At 43.2% G+C, this 14,093-nt stretch overlaps 1 long non-coding RNA gene across 1 annotated transcript; it reads right to left on the reverse strand.

The window, feature by feature from the left end:
* On the reverse strand, nt 3,794–4,403 carry LOC110435368. The gene is made up of 2 exons (XR_002453028.1): nt 4,249–4,403; nt 3,794–4,077 (listed from the first exon to the last, which is right to left on the reverse strand). It is a non-coding gene; the product is annotated as an uncharacterized LOC110435368 (long non-coding RNA).

The following is a 14,093-nucleotide window of genomic DNA, read 5'->3' on the forward strand; positions in this document are numbered from 1 at the left end:
TGGTGATTCTACTGTATTGCATGCGGGAAGATCAACTGCCCTATCCAGCCATTGTTGACGTTCATCGGCACAAGTCCTGCCGATGGCTGGTAACTAGTTGTCACTGCTGGATTGACATAACCTGCCTGAGACATGAACCTTTGTTGTGTCAGTAATGGATTTGCCGATGTGTTTGCATTAGGCATCTGGAACATGGGCGCTTGAAAATTCCTAGTAACTGGCCTTGCATTAGTCATTGTAGAATACTGAGGAACTTGAGTCATCGGCGAGACTGGAGGCGCCGATGGCATGGGAGCTTTCCCTGCTGAGTCAGTTACCTGAGATGTCACAAAATTATTTGCAAAAAACTCTGGAGGCATACCATATCCCCACCAGTCGGGAGGAACCTGACAGTTCTGAAATACAGACTCTGACATTGCCGATGCTGATAGATCTGTGTTGAGTTGAACCCGTCCTCCTTAGGTCATTGGATCATATCTCATTGGTGTAGATTGCTCGTTAGCCAACCCCAATGTGCTTAGAGGAGAAGTAACTTCTGTACCCACAACGGCTGGAGGAACCGATGGATCCACAACCGACGATAGTCCTAGCTGATGATATGCTGGGCCAGCATAGAGTGGTGGTGTCTGCCCTTCTTTAAAGGTTCGGACCACGACGTTGTATACAATATTGGACAACACATTGAAGTGATTAATGGAAGCATGATTAATAGCAATATTAACCATGTCTTGCAATTTACCAGGATTGGGATCAAAGGTAACCTGTCGAGGCAACGGCAGATCTTGCTTTTGGATAACCTCCCCGCTCCTGTTCACGCTGAAGGATTTCAGACAAAGCTGCCTGTATTCCTCCATAGCCACAGCTTGCTTCTATTCTTCCCTGAGATCGGCTTCTGTCACGCCAATGACGTTGTCCGTGTCGAGCTCAGAAGTAGCCATGTCGATCTTGTTGATAGATAGGTCCCACTGGGCATGCCAAAAGATGTGTTGATGCAAAAGTGGATCCGCAAACACAAAGGGCTAATACCCAATTTTGATGTTGAGGCATGCCAGCCAATTTGACCTAACAATCGACAAAGGTGATAACTTGAATACTTTGGTCCCGACAACAGCGATGCTCATGGATGCCACGGCCAACAGGTACTCACGCGGAACTCGAGAATTCATCGAGTATTACTTGTTGAATCCCTGAGAACTCGTAAACATAGAAAATATGCGAGTTGACGAAGTCGTCAAAAAAGTAGATGTAAAACTTATGTATGATATTGATTGATTGTTCTTCTTACATTGCTGCTAGGTCGATATTTATACTCTGACCTAAAGAGTTACAACCGTATACGACTAGGATCTAATTTAGACAAAACATGACTCTTTCATAAGGCATGCTTTAATAAATATAGAAAACAACACCTATCTATTCCGGTATTTGCTTCAATTACGATGAAGCCTTTTGGCTCCTGCTTCATCGGCACACTCCTTGTAGCTTCCTTAGCAATTCCCATGTTTTCCTTCATCGGCGTCGGTGATCAGTTACCTTCATCAGCATCGGCGATCAATCACTCTCTATCGGCATCGATGATCAATCGGCAATGACTAGTAGCCATCATCTCCATCCTCAGGCCAGCAGCATCCTCCACCTGTCATCCTGTCATCGACATCATCGGCTATCGACAATCTTCTTATCGGCTTGACACAGCATTTTCCTGACTGCCGATTAGTTCTTCCTGACCATCCTGACTCATGCCTAAAACGGTGTCAACAGAATGTATGGTGTTTTGGGTAGTAGGCCCTAGAACAAGGGTTATTTGGGTGTTTCTTAGTGGAAGGTCTGATGCGGCTAGAAGTTGGTCTCATAGATATTTATGGTTGTTGCTTCTGGTTCTAGACATACTAGAGGTTGCTTTTTGTGTGCCACACCTAACCATTTGGTTTCTCGATGGACAACTATTGTTGGTACTCAGAGGTCTTACTCTCGAGCAGAGCTTCTGGTAAGACGCTCTAATCAATGGTCTCAGAACACAAGCTATATAGTGGCTCAAGTATCACTTCTTATCCTTGGTACAATGCCTCTATGGGGGTTCTATTTATAGCATGGGTAGGACAGTACAACAACCCACTATTACAAGAACACCCCTGATGGTGCCCTCTACTGGAAGGAACCGATAGGCGGGCGATTATATATGTACATTTTGTTAGAATGTGCCCATTCCTAGGTAACATGCTTCTAGCTTGTGAACTGCTCGACCCTATCACCTTCAACAGTGTAGCTAGGACAAAGCTTCGTGTAAAGATCTTCACCCTCCGAGGAGTGTTCCCCTAGCCAAGCGAGAACCTGTACTGCCTTTCTCGCTAGTGCTTCCCTACACAAGGACTGAAAACAAATGTGTCATGGTAAAAACAAGGAGTTGGAGGCAGGGGCCAAAGGGCGATCCTCGGACAGTGTAGTGGATGGACAGCCCTCGTTGATAAGCCATGACAAAAAAACTATTGTTCGCTGATTTGTTGTGAGAGAAAAACACTGTTGAATGGCTGACAGATTCGGCTGATAAGGTCAAGCCAACAAAGTTAGGTGGACAGGACGGCATGGCAGGTCCTAGCTTGGTAGGTAAGACAGCTCTAGCACCTAGGACAGGACGGCATGGCAGGTCCCAATGCCGGAAGGGATGACGTGGTGGTCCATTGATGCAACGCCCTGTTCTGGCTAAACGGCATAGCAAACACTGGTGTGTGGGGCTCCTATTTATTTAATAACTTTCTAGAGGCCGCTGAATTTTTGAACGCTGCTATAAATCTATTTAGGCCTTGTTTACTTCCAAAAAAATTTGCAAAATTTTTCACATTCCCCGTCACATCGAATCTTTAGACGCATGCATGGAGTATTAAATATAGACGAAAATAAAAACTAATTGCACAGTTTGGTCGAAATGGACGAGACGAATCTTTTGAGTCTAGTTAATCCATGATTGGACAATATTTGTCAAATACAAACGAAAGTACTACAGTATCTATTTCCCAAAAATTTTCGGAACTAAACAAGGCCTTATAGAGGTGGGTGGATACCTGCCTCTTCAGATGTTTATTTTCAGAGATAGGTGGATAGAGACAGTTATATGGCCACCTCTACACTTCTGATATTGTATCTGTATGCATGTGAGATAGTGTTCCCGTTTTATGCTCCCGATTCCTTGCCGTTTCAACATGTTTCTGATCATATTAGGCCTTGTTTAGATCCAAAAACTTTCATTTGTATCTAGGTATTGTAGCACTTTCGTTTGTATTTGGCAATTATAATCTAATTATGGACTAATTAGGCTCAAAAAATTTATTTTGCAAAATATAAGCAAACTATGCAATTAGTTATTTTTTATCTATATGTAATACTTCATGTATGTGCCGCAAGATTCGATGTAACGGGGAATCTTGAAAAGTTTCTAGATTTTGGATCGAACTAAACAGGGCCTTAGTTCATTTTCGCAATGCCTCGAATCCTGAGTTCATTTCCAATCCCATTCATTTTCACCCTAATACGACAGCAGAACAGCATAGTAACCATGTACCTCTCTGGTGTCCTCCTCCTTCCCCCACCTATATATAAAAGGAGAATCTAGGGTCCAGCAAAGAAAGGTGTAGGGTTGTTACCCTCACTGGTAGCTGGAACCTGAAAAATCTTGTGTTCATTTTCCATTTGTGACGGTTGAGAGAGATTCTATGGTTTTGGACGCTGACATGAGTCAACAAAGGTGCATGGTGGGTACATGCTCCTTGTCGGGCACATCAAAGTGTCAACACAAATGTTCAGGCTAAGAACACCTTTTATTTTTTTGGCATGTTCTTTGTACCACAAAAGTCACATCTTACAGAGCCTACACTAGTGGTGTAGCCCCATGTCTTGGATCTTTGTTGCAGCAGCATTCGTCCTTCATCGGGTTTTTCTTGCTTTCGCAGTGGGAACCAACACCAGTGTAGCCCCATCCTCGACAAGCAAGAAAGCACCCATAAGGTCTGCAAATTGGGTACTGCCTGCAATCTATCTCTGCTCGTGGCAGTGGCAGTTTATTTTCCTGGCAGCAATTGAAGCCTACATATCCAAGATAAAAAACATCAAACCAGACAGTATCAGACACTTCCTCCTGCAGCACTAGAAGCCTACATATCTAACACATTAATTTCATTAAATTTATTGGAGCACTAACACTAACTAATGTTTCGATATCATAAAAAATGAAGTATACATAAAAGTATGTTTTACCTGAGAGGCTAGCGGCTCGGTAGGAGGGTGACGTAGCAAACATGATCCCAAGAACCAAGAACAATGCAGCCCACAGGTACACAATCCTTGTCGTAGAGATCTTGAGTAGTGCCATGAAGAAGAGAATTTTGCTACTCTCCTCTTTCTGTGACAAGGAGAAGATTTCTAATGTTTGAATTATGCATCTACTGTATTGGTATTTATAGGGAAGCACAACCATCCTCATTTAACATATGTATCTTAATAAGATTTATGTGATTTACTAGATATCTTGCACTAGTGTTTTGATATCTTAAACTATCTTATTATACTACAATAAATATACTTGAGTATCCAATCTAATCCCTTACAAAAATGTGTTGCCTTACATTTATGGTAGCTACTATATTAATTACATGAGCGCTCAAACATCTTCTTAGATGCTATTAAATACATGTATCTGGAGCAGTCCCTGCCGCTGCCGATTGAGCGGTCAGAATACAAGGAAAAAAATGTCAGGCTAGACCCACCTTTTTTCATAAAGTATATATTTAGACCAAGGCCTTGTTTAGTTCCAAAATATTTTGCAAAATGGACACTGTAGCTTTTTCGTTTGTATTTGACAAATATTGTCCAATCCTGGACTAACTAGGCTCAAAAGATTTGTCTCGTCAATTCCGACCAAACTGTGCAATTAATTTTTATTTTTGTCTATATTTAGTACTTCATGCATGTGTCTAAAGATTCGATGTGACGGGGAATCTGAAAAATTTTGCAAAATTTTTTGGGAACTAAACAAGGCCCAAGAAATTAGTGTTACGGTGTCAATGTGTCATCACATCTGAACCATCACCACATGTTACTTGTGATGTTTTCCCATAAAGTCATTTAAAAATGTGTGGACATTCTACACAACTTATATTGAAAATTTTCTGATCCTTTTATGAAACCAAATGTATGTCACAAAGTAATTACTCAACATGTTAAAATACAATTCTTCACAAATACCAAAAGCCGGACTATGGTTAGGGTAGATTTTTCCGAGGAAACACTATGCTAGAACAAGCAATCATTGTTAGGGCCATTGCCAGTCATGCTGGAGCCAGTAGTGGTTGCTTATCACCCATGGTTCATAAGCCTAGGATCCAGAAAATTTATGGGAAGCGTTATTCACCCGGTAATGAGGTCACCTATCATTGTCAGCTCAAACCACCACACGTCAGTGAAATATGGCCTTGTTTAGTTCACCCCGAAATCCAAAAAGTTTTCAAGATTCCCTGTCACATCAAATCTTGCGGCTCATGCATGAAACATTAAATATAGACGAAAATAAAAACTAATCACACAGTTTAACTGTAAATCATGAGACGAATCTTTTGAGCCTAGTTAGTCTATGATTGGACAATATTTACCACAAACAAACGAAAGTGCTACAATTCCGAAAACTTTTCAGTTTTCGGAACTAAACAAGGCCTATGAATTGCGGGTCATGCGACAAACATGTAGTGGTAGGTGTCATATTACTGTTAGCAAAGGATATGACCCCCAACATTGATATATCACTGATAGGTCATGCCACGAGCTGGAAGTGATATTTTCCTGTGGAGATGTTCCTAGGGCTTGTTTAGATGCAAAAACTTTTTGGATTTTAGCACTGTAGTACTTTCGTTTTTATTTGACAAACATTGTTCAATCATGGAGTAACTAGGCTTAAAAGATTCGTCTCGCGATTTACAGACAAACTGTGTAATTAGTTTTATTTTTATCTATATTTAATACTCCATGCATGTGCCGCAAAATTCGATATTATGAGGAATATTGTAAAGTTTTAGGTTTTTGAGTGCATCTAAACAAAGGCCTATGTCCTTTGTCGCAAAGTCCCCACATCTATTTTTCTTCCATGAAAACGTTCCCTTCCGTGTGCATTGTTGAGTTCATTTTTTTCTCTTTTTTTCCCTTCCGCTTTCTCGCGTTTAGTTGAGTGTTTTTTTATTGTTCTTTTTTGTCTCCTGTTTTTTCTTATACATGCAGAAAAAATAGAAGATAATGAATATAGTATTTTAAGTTTTTGAAATTCTAATCCTTTCCTAATATATAAATATTTCCATCAGTAAGGCCTGTTTGGAACGCGGTAATTTTTCCCTGTTCCCGAGCTCATTCCTATGAAATTTCTGCATAATTCCTGTGAAATCCATGCGTTCCAAATTGGCCCTTAAGTTGATGGAATTTTAAGTATATTAGAAATAAAGCTTATAATATTAGGATCTGGACTAGGCGATGGTCTAATCAATCTGTGGACTGAAATATTAAGTAGTTTGTCATCCAATCTATATCGATCTGCGTACCTATTTATATTCAGATCTATATATATATATATATATATATATATATATATATAATCACAACACTACTAGAGAACAGACCTTTCGTCGATGTGCCAAATGAGCTTTAGTCCCGGCATTTTTGGCGCCCAGGACAAAAGAAATCTTTAGTCCCGGTTGGTAAAGCCAACCGGGACTAACGGTCCCTCCCCAACGGCTCTGGTGTCAGGCGCTGTCGGAGAGGGACCTTTAGGCCCGGTTGGTGTTACCAACCGGGAGTAAATACTTACCTTTAGCCCCGGTTTGTGACACTAACCGGGACTAAAGCTTTTGTCCCGGTCGTGGGCACTAGCCGGGGCTAAAGGTAGGGATTTACTCCCGGTTGGTAACACCAACCGGGACTAAACCCTCCCCGCTATAAATTGAATCTCCCTCCTCCCTTCTTCCTCTCCCTGCCCGAGCTCGAGGTGCTTTGTTCTTGCTTGTTCTTCCATTGTTCTTGCTTGTTAGTGCTCTCATCTCCCACGATCGATCCATTTCAACGCTTCTACGCCGTCGTCGATTTGTTTGAAAGGTTGCTAGCTTCATCCTCCTATGTTTCTCACCGCCATATGTAATTTCATATTGGACATATGTCTATTTTGATTATTTCATGTTGTCATCTCTCCAATCATCGTCTTCTCATGTTTGAATTTTTTTGAACGATGCTAAGTGTGTGCCCGCTAAAAACTAGTATACACAAATCATTACTACTATGTATACACGAATCATGTTAAGTTCTATTATAGATATTATAGGATATTTTCTACTTCAATATGTTCATGTTCTTATTTTAAAATATTAATAATATAATTTTTGTTTTAATTGTTAAATAAATTGTTTTTCACTTTAAAAATTATTGAAATTAATTTTCTTTACTGATAAAATTATAGCTTTTAATAAAAAAATTACAATTCCATGATAATGCAGATAATGGCATGCCATTGGATGTATAATGTTGATCGCCGCTCCAACGAGTTCATTGAGGGCGTGTGAGAATTCCGCAGAGTGGCGGAGCAAAATAAGCGGGATGGTTTTATGTGCTGCCCATGTGCCGTTTGTAAGAATTTGAAGGAATTTTCAAACTCAAGAGAAATTCACTTGCACTTGTTCACGAATGGTTTCATGCCAAACTATATTTGTTGGACCAAACACGGAGAGTCTGGGGTTATGATGGAAGAAGGTGAAAAAGAGCAAGCGTACCCTGACGATGTTTTTTGCTCAATACTGCGACTTCGCAGTAGAGGACGAAGGTGATGAAGACGGGGATGCAGGAAACAGTATCGTTGATGATGACGATGCTCTTGGTGATGTCATTCGCGACGCACAGAGAGATTGCGAAAGTGCAAAGGAGAAGGCTAAATTTGACCAAATGCTAGAGGATCACAAGAAGCTACTCTACCTGTCGGCCGAAGAGGGACAGAAAAAGCTAGGAACGACACTTGAGTTGTTACAGTGGAAGGTAGAGAATGGTATTTCTGACAAGGCATTTGGAAAATTACTAAAGATCCAAAAAAAAGATGCTTCCGAAGCCTAATGAGTTACCCACCACTACATACGAAGCAAAAAAGATCGTCTGCCCTTTGGGATTACAAATCGAGAAGATACATGCATGCCCTAATGACTGCATCCTGTACCGTGGCGAGCACGAGAAATTAGATGAATGCCCTGTTTGCCATGCGTCACGGTACAAGATCTTGCGAGATGACCCTGGCGATGTTGAGGATGAAGAACGTCCGAGAAAGAGAATCCCTGCCAAGGTTATGTGGTATGCTCCAATAATTCCACGCCTAAAACGTTTGTTCAGAAATAAGGAGCATGCAAAGTTGTTGCGATGGCACAAAGAAGACCGTAAGGTGGACAACATGTTGAGACACCCTGCTGATGGTTCTCAGTGGAGAGGAATTGATAGAGAATTCCCGGAATTTGCAGAGGACGCAAGAAACCTAAGGTTCGCATTGAGTACGGATGGATTTAATCCTTTTGGGGACCAGAGCTCTAGTCATAGCACTTGGCCCGTTACTCTATGTATCTACAACCTTCCTCCGTGGTTATGCATGAAGCGTAAGTTCATTATGATGCCGGTGCTCATCCAAGGTCCGAAGCAACCTGGCAACGACATCGATGTTTACCTGAGGCCATTGGTTGAGGAACTCTAGTTTCTATGGAGCAAACCAGGTGTGTGTATGTGGGATGAGTACAAACAGGAAGCATTCGACCTACGAGCATTGTTGTTCATGACAATCAATGATTGGCCAGCTCTAAGCAATCTTTCAGGACAGACAAACAAGGGATATAATGCTTGCACCCATTGCTTTGGTGACCTTCAAGCTATCTATTTGAAAAAATGCCGAAAGGTCGTGTACCTTGGCCATCGTCGATTTCTTGCTAAGAACCACCAGTTGAGAAAGAAAGGCAAACATTTTAAAGGTACGGCAGAACACCGGTCCAAGCCAGGCAACCGAGATGGGGCAGAGGTATTCGAGATGGTCAAAGATTTGAAAGTAGTGTTTGGAAAGGGAGAAGGCAGCGAACCTATTCCGAAAGACGCTTCAGGGCGTGCCCCAATGTGGAAGAAAAAGTCAATATTTTGGGAGCTACCATATTGGAAACACCTTGAGGTCCGCCACTCCATCGACGTGATGCACCTGACCAAGAATCTTTGTGTCAATCTCCTAGGGTTTATGGGTGTGTTTGGAAAGCCTAAGGATACCCTTGAGGCTCGAGAGGACTTAAAGCGCATGAAAGAACGAGACAACCTGCATCCAGAGCAGACAGATGATGGACGCCAGTATTTAAGACCTGCTAGCTACACTCTTAGCAATGAGGAGAAGGAAATCATGTTTGAGTGCCTAAGCAGCATCAAGGTCCCATCTGGGTTCTCCTCCAACATAAAGCGTATAATAAATGTGCCAGAGAAAAAATTTGTCAACTTAAAATCGCACGACTGCGACGTGATTATGACACAACTGCTTCCGGTTGCCTTAAGAGGAATTCTACCTCCACATGTACGTCTGGTCACCGTGAAGTTGTGTGCATTCCTCAATGCAATTTCTCAGAAGGCAATCAATCCTCTTGATCTAGCTACTCTACAGAATGATGTGGTTCAATGTCTTGTCAGCTTTGAGTTGGTGTTTCCTCCATCTTTCTTTGATATCATGACACATCTCCTAGTTCATCTGGTCAGAGAGATTCATATTCTGGGTCCTGTCTTCCTACACAACATGTTTCCCTTAGAGAGATTTATGGGTGTACTGAAAAAATATGTTCACCAGCGGGGTCGGCCAGAAGGAAGCATTATCAAGGGATACAGGACAGAGGAGGTCATTGAGTTCTGTGTGGACTTTATTCCTGATCTTGACCCGATTGGTCTTCCTGAATCAAGGTATGAGGGGAGACTCAGTGGAAAGGGTACACTACGAAAGAAAACATATATCAGCCAGGGTGATGATTTATTCAATAAAGCGCACTACACAGTCCTTCGAAACTCCATTGTGGTGGAACCCTATATTGAGGAACACATGGATTTTGTACGATCCGAGAATCATGGAAAGAATGAGACTTGGGTTACGCATCATCACATGGAAACATTCGGTGACTGGTTGCGAAAAAAATGCCAGGGTGATAAAGATATTGGAGATGAACTTTATTTGTTGGCTAGGCAACCAGCATGGCACGTCCTCACATACAAAGGGTACGAGATAAATGGAAATACATTTTACACTGTATCACAAGATAAAAAGAGTACCAACCAAAACAGTGGTGTCCGTGTGGATGCCACGGACACGAATGGGGACAGGCACACATATTATGGTCGTATAGAGGAGATTTGGGAACTAGACTATGCACATAATTTTAAAGTCCCTTTATTCCGATGCCAATGAGTGAAGATGAAAGGAGGGGTATCAGTCGATAAGGAGTACGGAATGACAACAGTGGACCTCAACAATATTGGATATACAAACGATCCATTCGTCCTCGGTACTAAGGTGAATCAGGTGTTCTATGTGAAAGACATGTCTACAAAACCTAAGAGAGGGAAACAAGACGAGAAAAACACCAACGAACCAAAGAGACACATCGTTCTTACAGGGAAAAGAAACATCGTGGGAATTGAAGACAAGTCAGACGTGTCAGAGGATTATGAAATGGATGAACGGATCCCACCCTTCTGTGTGGCCAAAGACCCAAGCATCATGCTCGCTGCAGAGGACACTCCATGGTTACGGAATGATCATAACCAAGGGCATTATGTTAAGAAAAAGTTTACCACTGTGCTAGCTTGATAATGGTAGTGATTTGTACTTGAAATCTTGTGTAATATAATTGTAACATTATGTGTAATATAATTGTAACATCTTGATGTGGATTTTGAACTATTGGTATTCATGAGTTTGGTCAAACTTGGTCAATATTGGTATTCATGAAATGTATATATGAAATGTAGATCTTGATGAGTGGAGCAATATTGGTATTCATGAGTTTTCCATTTGAGGCCATCCATGGTTCTGAAAATTAGCGTTTCGCTATGAATTCTTTCAAATTTCAAAATTGAGTGGTCTAAATTTTTCAAATGAAAATGTGACCACTAGAGAAAATGTAGGTCTTGATGAGTGGAACAAACTTTGTATTCATGAGTTTTCTATTTGAGGCCATCCAGGGCTCGGTCAAAGTGTGTGTTTGTGAAACCCACTATTTTGACTTTGGTCAAACTTGGTCAAATGACCCACCTGAGCAACAGGCAAGCCACTTGGACCCCATTCAAGGGCCTTCGTGAACCACTTAGGGTACCTTGTCCGGGATAGGATCCCAATCAGTGTCCGTGAATGGAAGGAGAACAAGAAACACCCAGAAATTAGTTATGTCTCTATACGTGACAAGGAGCTACTCTGGGTGATGTCTTGCAACATTTTACACTGGAGACAAACGATGAACAATTGAAGGAAAGAGTCTGAGACTGGTCTATGAAGAAGATGGCACCAATGTTCCAGGGCTATAAGAAGCATCTATATCAAGACTACATCAAGAAAAACATGACTCCAGATTTCAACTCTCCGAACTATGCGAAGCTACGCCCGTTTTGGGACGACTTTGTACGGTTCAAGATGTCCGAAGAGGCTCAGGAACGGGTCAGAAAGAACCAAGAGAATGCCCGACGCAAGACCTACCACCACACGATGGGATCAGGTGGCTACCAAACCGCAGTTCCTAAGTGGGAAAAGGCCGAAAAAGAGTTAATCGACAGGGGGTTGGTGCCCGAATCCCTCGAGTGGCCTGAGCGCGCGAAGCACTGGTTTTTCGCTCACAGAGGCTCACTGGACCTTGAGACCGGAAAGGTCGTGTATGGGGAACGCATCCAAGCTGTTGCGGAAAGATTCCATCAAGCCCGCTCCATCGCTGAAAGTGGAGAATGGCAGCCGAATAGAGATAAAGATGAATTGACATTCGCCCTGGGGAACCCTGAGCACGGTGGACGGACGAGAGGCTATGGCACCGTGTCGTGGGAACATGCCTTCCCTGCTGATAGGGAAACTTATAGAAGCCGCCAGAGAAAGAATGAAGAGGACAGGGAACGGATACGCAGATTGGAGGAAGGACTCATAAAGACCCAAGAAGTGGCTCAACGGGCCCTTGAGCGGGAGCAAGCGCTGAAGGCCACAATGGATGAGAAAATCCAAAAGGCCGTGGAGGAAGCTGTAACTTCCCGCCTCCAAAGCTTATCACAGCCACCGGCCGCCAACATCAGCCCTTGCTCAGCTCATCTAAAGAGCAGTTGTGCTTCTACGGAGGCGCCTGCGAGGCAAGTTGATGACGTAGGGCTGCGATTCCCGGTGGATGACGTCACCGCTCCGTTGACGTCTTGTGAGCTCCATATTCCGGAGGGCGATGGCACAGTAAAGGTGGCTACCGGTGTCGTATCTCCTATCGACCCCACCAAGACACCAACAATCCACTCTGTCCCAATACCAGCCGGATATGCTTGTGTCTCGGTGGATAGAGTGGTCAGAGGCCATGAAAATGTGCCTCTCGATATCGAAGGCGGTGATGGAGAGAAGACACTTGGTGAAGCGGAGAAGACATTCATATGTTGGAGGAAATAGTACATCATTATTCCTGGGGTGCCACCGCCACAACCGAACCCTAGCAGGTGCGGATTATTGTGGACGCTACTGCTTTTTCTATAATTATATACTGTATCAAATTACATTGCGTCATGTATACATATACCTTATTTGTTTTCTTCAAATCTAGGGCCTCCCCCCACCGAAGTCCGTCTGTCCATTCACCGCATGACCATAGTGCCGTGGGACACGACGACGACGACGACGTACAAGAGAAGGCCGCATCCCCACCACCGGCCGTCACATCTCCTCCACGAAGGAATCCAACGCCGCCCGCGGTCGAATATCCTCCACAACAACAAGCTCCACCTGCGCCACTGCCTCCGCCAATGCCGACGACAACGGCCGCCGCCTCATCGGCACCGGCTGGTGCTGCATCGAGGAGGAAGAGGTCGTCCGCCGAGACACAGAGATCACTCCAACCACCTGCGGCAAAGAGGAAAGCTTTGAACACGAAGATCCCGAAGATGACCAAGCTTTCATATGAGAAGACCGATGAGGAAGTGCTTGCTGCAAGCAAAGCGGAAGTCAAAGCATTCTTTGAAAAATGCAAAGCTAACAGAAAAGCAGAGCAAGAGCCGCCATACCTAATGTATCCTCGTTCAAAGCTACGTCAAGTGGTGCAGAAAATGACAGACACGAACCGTGCTGCGAGTAAACAACCAGGGTCAACAATATCAGACTACGACCGTACTGTCCTAAAGAAAATCAAGGCAGACAAAAGAAAAGTCCAGCAAAAAGTTGCACAGCTCGGCGAACAAGCGCAACAATCAGTTCGGCCACTAGTGGTTGCGAATGAGTACGGTTCAAATGCCAACTTGCTGGCAATGACTATACCTGCTAATGTGGACTTAGATGAGCTCAGGAATTGGATGGAAGAAACTGGGCTGCCCCTAGAAGCACTTCTAGGGCGTACCGATGCGCCAATCCACGGAGGTGTCGATGAATATCAGAGTCGGTACATTTATGGCAAGAGTTGTTGACGGTCCTTAAGTATCAAATTTAATTATCAAATAAATAAAGGAAAGGATTCAAATGAAATCAACATCTAGACTTAGGGTTTTATCTGACAGAATTCCATGAGTTTTGGTGTTTGTCTATTTCTGCAGGGGGTTATCAGGAAATACGGAAGAAAGGCCCACACGTCGGGATTACATAGAGATATTAACGTGCTGCGCAATTATCTTACATCTAGAAGACTCTAGAAGCCATGAGACCGAAGCGGAGGCAAAACGGGGCGAGAGGCAGGGCGCCCGCCCTGTTCCCCTGGGCGCCGCCCCCTCCATGAGTCCAATCAGGACTCTGCTTTGCGGGAGATTTCCACCGACCTAAAGGATGAATCTAAACCATACAAACTATGTCGGTTTGATCCAACGGCCCATAT

The sequence above is a fragment of the Sorghum bicolor genome, chromosome 5 (genome assembly GCF_000003195.3).
Source record: "Sorghum bicolor cultivar BTx623 chromosome 5, Sorghum_bicolor_NCBIv3, whole genome shotgun sequence".
In the NCBI taxonomy this organism is placed as follows: Eukaryota; Viridiplantae; Streptophyta; class Magnoliopsida; order Poales; family Poaceae; genus Sorghum; species Sorghum bicolor.